The following is a 6,781-nucleotide window of genomic DNA, read 5'->3' as shown; positions in this document are numbered from 1 at the left end:
AAATACAAAGCTTCAGCAAAAAAAAAAAAAATGCTTGAAATTACTTGGTGCTTTTTCCGAGGAGAAAACTCTGAAAAAACATGAGACCATCAAAATTACTATGCAGTTTGTTTTGTGTGTTAAGCACAAGGCCATGCAACTAAATGGCAATAGTTATGTAAACATACACAGTCCTCTAAACACATGTATACTTGTCATAATGTACACTGAAATAAGTTAAATAACTCCATTAATCTCAGTATTGTGATGGAATAACACTTACTCACCAATCATTGTTACATCGGCCCTTCAACAACCGGCCCACCTACAACGCACAATAGGAGTGTGTGTAGCCAGGAGGAGGATGAATGTGAAAAAAAAAAATACATATATATATATATATATATATATTACACACATGGATAAGGCTCTGATTTAGAGTGACATTAAATCACAGAGCTTTCCTTATGACATTTAGTAGGAAAATATCACGGTTCGTTGAACTGGCCAGCTACGCCAGCCACGAATATCTATTTTTTCCCCCTCCTGATGCATAACGACAGCTAGGGAAATGAGATAGATTTAACATGCATAAACAGATGCAAAGATTTGTAAATGTGCCATTCTGAAACAAAGAATACAACATTAGAGAGACTTCTTTTTTGATCTGGCATATATTATTCCACATGAACATTTTGTCATTGTCATTGAGATTAATATCAGGTTCATTGTTTATCACAAAGAATCTGATTATATGGCACTTCATCATTCAAAGATGGATAAATTATTCTGAAAATGGACTTGAAAATGGCAGCTATTGTCCCCCAAAAATTAATGCAAAAGGATCCAAACAAGGACGTGCCAAAAAAAATAAAATAAAATAAAATAAAATAAAAATTCTAAAAGCATTTTTCATATGATTGCCTTTGCTAATATATTTATTTATTTTCAGCCAAAAAGACAAATTGGATCTTTGGAAATTATAAACACGTCCTTTGATTGCTTTGAGATGTTAGTCGAAATATCTCTCAACCAAGGTTTTTTTTTTTTTTGGTGTGTGTGTTTTTTTTTTTTAACCCACTCTCTTTACACTCATTTGATGTTACCTTCTGTTTTCTAAAGCTCTGTGCAAATTTCACACTTATAATTTGTGGAAGCACTGCCAGTCTAGCAACTGGTACAATTTAGTTTGGAGCCACAAGTATTGTCTGAGGGATTGTGCATTTTCAACAGCAGATGCCAGATGACAAAAAAAAGTTTATTCTTTCTTGAAGATCTCAGAAGCCATTTATTTAGACCCAGGTTTTTCCTTTGAGGGCTTGGTGGGTATTGAAGTTGCATTTTTCCCCCCTAGGGGCTCAAAGTTTGGCTGGTTGGCCTTTTTCTTCTTCTTCTTCTTCTTCTTCTTCTTCTTCTTCTTTTACTTTCAAGATGGACTGTCAGTCTGTGATAAGGATTTATCAGTGAATCTTTCTGCAGTTTTACTTTATGCCAGTAGGCAGCAGTACGTGGCTGTATTAATGAGTGAGTCATTAAATCATTTATTCAATTGCTTCATTTGTTTAAAGGAAAAGTGTACCCACAAATAAACATATACTGATAAATTTACTCACCCTCAAGCCATCCAAGATGTAGATTAGTAGTTTCTTCAACTGATCAGATTTGGAAAAAATCAGCATTACATCACTTTCTCACCAATGAATCCTCTGCAGTGAATGGGTGCCGTCAGAATGAGAGTCCAAACATCTGATAAAAAACATCACAATAATCCACAAGTAAGCCACACATCTCCAGTCTATCAATGAAAGTCTTCTGAATGAAAAGCTACATGTTTGTAAGAACCAAATGCATTATTGTGGCATTTCAACGTTAAAGTGTTGCTCCTGGCCAAAATACAAGTCCATAATCCATGATTCACAAAATAATTCACAGAAGAAGTTGAGCACCTGTTGTGGTAATTAAAGGGATCATTCACCCAAAAAAATCTGTCATCATTTGCTCACATTTCTCATTCTCGTGTTGTTTCTTTCTCCTGTTGAGCACAAAAGAAGATATATTTTTTAGAATTTTGGTAACTAAGCAGTAGCCATTGACTTCCACAGTGTTCTTGACTTCTCATGTTTTTTCCCCATACTATGGAAGTCAGTAGCTACCGTCAACTGTTTGGATATCCGCATTATTCAAAACACCTGAGTAAACAGGATTTTCAATTTTGGGTGAATTATCCTTTAATTCCCTTACTCTTTTAGAATAATTAATCACATCATATTATTTACTGCTCAGTTAATTGTCTCAAAAATTTCTGTGGTCTTATGAACAAAAAAGCGAAATCACATACTTCCAGCGGTCCTATGCCTGCTGTGAAACTGCCATTGAGATGAACAGATTTCTGTCTCCAGGTATTACAATCATCCTAGTGACAATGCTGACACTGTTGCAAATTGTTAAGGCCATTTTCCTTAAGTAACTTCCTTGTGAGGTAAAAAGGCCTAGGTTGTTGCCTATTATTATTATTATTATTTTATAATTGTTATTATTACAATATAATTTTGCCTTGTTTATGATGTCATGCCCCTCTGCCTCTCCATGGTAATGTGGTTATCTGCTAAATTTAATCTGATTGAAGGAGTTTTTTTTTTTTTTTCCCTTCTTGTTTATGCAGTTTTGTTTTGTCCTGTCTTGTGATTGTACTGTTTATGTGTCTGAAAATTCAAAAATACCACAATAGATAAAATATACAAATAAAACCCCCTGTTTTCCAGGGTTATATTGAGACATCTGTCCACTCACCATTCGATTCACTTCTGCTTCTCTGGGGCCTTATTTTGGTGTATCGATGCAGGTTTCTGAAAGCTACGTTGCCATTGGTGATTTCTGCTAATGCTGTCTCATGCCTGTGAGCAGGCTCTGCTTTGAGGAGAAATAATCTTGTTCACGTTCAACACCTTGCTACCTCAATCCTGTTCACTAAGATGGGAGCAGGCAGCATTTTAATTTGGAATGCTTCTTTCACTTGGCCTGAAATGCCGCCTCTGTTGCTGGTCAATTATTCCCCTAGCTAGATGACAGAAAACGGCAATTAAGTTATGTGGACAGAGAGCAGGGCAGATGGAGCTCGGAGGCTGTCATGTTTGCAGGGGGCCTCTGGGGTACAACGCGGCCTACCGTGGGTGGAACGAGTGATCTTTGTTAGGGATGTTGCAAGCAGCGGTGTTCTGGAAGAGTATGAGATGTATGTCCACCGAGAGGAAGGCGGGGTTCATGTCAGCCTATTCTTTTGAATGGCTCTGACATGAAAAGGTGAAGATGGCAATTAAAAGGCATGCTAAAAATATGCCGGCAATCCCCCTCTCAACCTCTGTCTGAAGCTCCTAAGCTTAAGTAAGCCTGATTTGCGCTCCTGTTTATTGGTTCAGGGGTTGGCCTTTTGTCAACTCGCATCGACTCAGCAATTATCACGTTAATTTTAAATCAGTTATGCATGTGTTTCTGACTCTTTCGCTTAACCTTGCTGATGAAAGGAATGTGAGGTTTTCATTAGCACTTAGGAGCGTCTGTGTTCAAGGTCGGGATGAATAAAACTTGTTTAACGCTACATATTTTTTGAGAACATATTGAATATTCACTTACTAGCCGTAATCCTCTTGCACATACTGTATAATTTCCATGTAGGGGAGACCAGGGTCACTTGTAACATTTTTTTTACTGGGGCAGTCAAAATTAAAATCATTTACTCAAATAAATGATTCACTAATGAAATTAATTGTAGTTATTTGTTATTAATTAAAATTCATTGAACTTTTGAAGTCAAAACATTGCTTTTTCAAGCTTATCTGACTGCAGAATAATTTTTAAAAAAAAAAAAATCATGCGTTTAAGTGCTACTTATAGTTTAAATTGCTTAAATAGTATAAAATATTACAGCATTATTATTTTTTCTTACGTGATTATTTATTTATTTAAAATAATGAATCAAACCAAATGAATGTGTGAATATTGACAGACCCCCCTTTTTGTTATTTTTATTACATTGTTATAGTGTAGGATTCTATTAATTAATTTCCCACATTATTATTTTATTTTAGCTTTTAGGGAACCACTCTTACGAGTCGATGGTCATCTGATTAATGGATATTAATCAGAACATCCAACTTATACCTTATTAACGACTTGTCCAGCAAGCATTAATATCAGCAAGTTATCTCTTAACAATTTTGTTTATTTTACTCGCGGCCAACGATCAAAATAAACAACTAGTTAACTTAGTTCTCAGGTTTATGAGCTTAGGTAAAACGCGATCTTTTTGGCAAATAATTACGATTTGCAAAATCACATAGCACAGACAAGAGATTTCTTAATAAAAAGTTTATTCACTATTCTAGCATACTACCACACTAGACAACACAAAACAGACGATTTAAACTTACACACAGATAGGAGCGAGTTGTTTTGTATCTGAAGAGAGAGTCTTAGGTTTTAATGCTCGTTTCAACCTGAGGGAAAATCACACGCAAGAACCCTTATCTTTACTTCTTAAAAGATAAACACCAGTTCAACAGATTCAAGAGAAAGTTGTTTGCCTTACTGTTCCTTTTCCTTTCGGTTCAAAGAGTCTCTCTCTTCTCAGTTGAATTCAGTTCTCTGTTCAGTTCAAGACGGACCGCGTGCGGATTGGCTGCTCGTGGTTCGTCGTCACTGGATTATTCTTCAGTGGTTGGATGGCTTCGTTCTGACTCGATGAAGCTATCAGGAAGTCGATTCAGGTCTTTAGCTTCCGATGTTAAAGTTCTTTTGAAGTTTAACTGAGTCTTGGTCTCAGTTGCAAGGCTCCGCCGTGATGTTTAGAGGCCAGAAGCGCTTTGCAGCGTGAGCAGAACGAGAGACGAGCGAGGCGTGCGTGAGCCTCCTTTTCAGTTTTCAACTCCAACCCGTTTTTTCCAGTTGTGTATCTGTTTTAACGGGCCAATTTGGGATCCGCCTCCGGGCGCTTGATCCAATCGGATTCTTTCCTGCGGGGCGTTTGATCCAATCGCAAGTGTTTCTGTGGGCGGAGCCCCGCCCTGCACAGTTGCGTGTTGTACATACATTATGCGCAGTTATTTTATCACATAAGATACTTATAAAAAGCAAACTTCTATTCGTATTGTAATCATGCACTGATGAAAAAACAGATCAATCTCATTCATCATAATATTTTTCATGAGATTAGCTTTCTGACGAAACCAAACAGTAGCCGTTTAACATGCACCAAAATACAAATATCCTTTATTCTTTATCCTTAATTTCGTAGTTAAGGCATTGATTAAACGATCCTAAATTCTCAATAAACATATCGCATCGAGCATGTGAACTGACATCTCGTCATCAGGTAACCTTTATGCATTGAATGATTACAACAATACCATGAGTTTCAATAATAACAAAACAAGCTTATAACTGTCACAAATACAAACATTCTTAATACATGGATAGATATATTGTATATAGTGTTTCTTTTTTTTCGAGTATAATTTCAGTCACAGAAACCAGTATAACTTGTCCCTTTTAAACATTCGTTTCTAATTCAAAGGTGTGGCTCTCTCTTTGTTAGATAGAGAACGCACAGAAAAGGCGCGCTTCCCTCTTCCTCTGGGAGGGGCGCGGGTTCGAGAGGAGGTCACTTTTCTTTTTTTTTGGAAAGCTGGGAGTTGTCTTTAGTTCGAGTCGGCTGTAACCAGGCCTTTGAATTATGGCGCCAATGTAAAGTAAAATCCGGGAGTATGAGTTCTGTTTTTTTTTCAAGGGTGACAAAAAGGGAGTCCTCCTCATCCAACTTCATGATGAAAGCAGCCAGATGTGACAGTTCCATATATCCTTGGTTTTATGTCCCAGGAGATACGAGGGAGGGGGGGGGGGGGGAGGAGGGGGGGGGGGGGGGGGGGTGTTCAGAGCGATGGGCGCTGGAATGGTAAGCTTTGATCCTTGCTTCAGGAATGTGTTGAAAATAAGTGTGTGTGGTATCCTGATCCCGACCAGGCATTACAAGAGATTGGTCAATAGGAATAATAACTAATCAATAAAGATTAATCAATCATTCAGCAATCAATCAATCAATTCTGTTTCAAATTAGATCTCACGCAAAAGTGGTAATACCAGTATTAATAATTTTTAATACTACCGAATAGTTTTCACCTTTCACCTAGTTTCTTTAGTTTCAGAAACAATATGCATTTAAAGCAAAAAAAAAGAAAAGCTGACTACAATATAATTGAAATGAAACGTTAGATTAAATTACGAGTTCATAGTTCTCAACAAGACAAATAGATTTAATTGTTATAATACATTTTTATTTTATTTTATTTTTTCCAGTTTTGTCATACCACTTTTTAATTGATATAACTCATATGTCATATTTGCGTCCAACTTCAAAATGAGAGAGTTTAATTGATGAAAGGTTTTATTATTATTATTATTATTATTATTTTTAACTAAATTATCGTCTTGCTAATGCTGCATCTTTACAATTATATTCTGCCTCCATAGCGCACAACTTTCATTTAAAGTAGTGTTTGCTTCCTTCCTTTCTGAGTGGGTGGAGATTTTGCCGCCAAATCCAAAGCTATTATTCATGACAATATAAAGTTTTTACTGGAGCACCTTTCACCTCATTTAGTATGTCACACTCAAGCAGATGTATTATTCATGAGTTTATTTTCATTATTTCCCTTCTAAGTCTTGGACTATTTGTCTTTTTGTTTGGATACAGTTTGTTTGTGTATCTAGGTCAATACAGTATGACAAAACATGATGAAGAACAGGGAGG

At 36.5% G+C, this 6,781-nt stretch overlaps 1 long non-coding RNA gene across 1 annotated transcript; it reads right to left on the bottom strand.

Annotated features, from left to right (window-relative positions):
- Positions 1–643: 643 nt before the first annotated feature.
- LOC306872546 lies at positions 644–4,911 on the bottom strand. Its single transcript, XR_013784420.1, has 3 exons — positions 4,565–4,911; positions 1,593–1,725; positions 644–1,423 (listed from the first exon to the last, which is right to left on the bottom strand). It is a non-coding gene; the product is annotated as an uncharacterized lncRNA (long non-coding RNA).
- Positions 4,912–6,781: the final 1,870 nt, after the last annotated feature.

Source organism: Barbus barbus (genome assembly GCF_936440315.1).
Source record: "Barbus barbus genome assembly, chromosome: 7".
Classification (NCBI taxonomy): Eukaryota; Metazoa; Chordata; class Actinopteri; order Cypriniformes; family Cyprinidae; genus Barbus; species Barbus barbus.
This window is presented reverse-complemented; position numbering and strand designations above follow the sequence as displayed.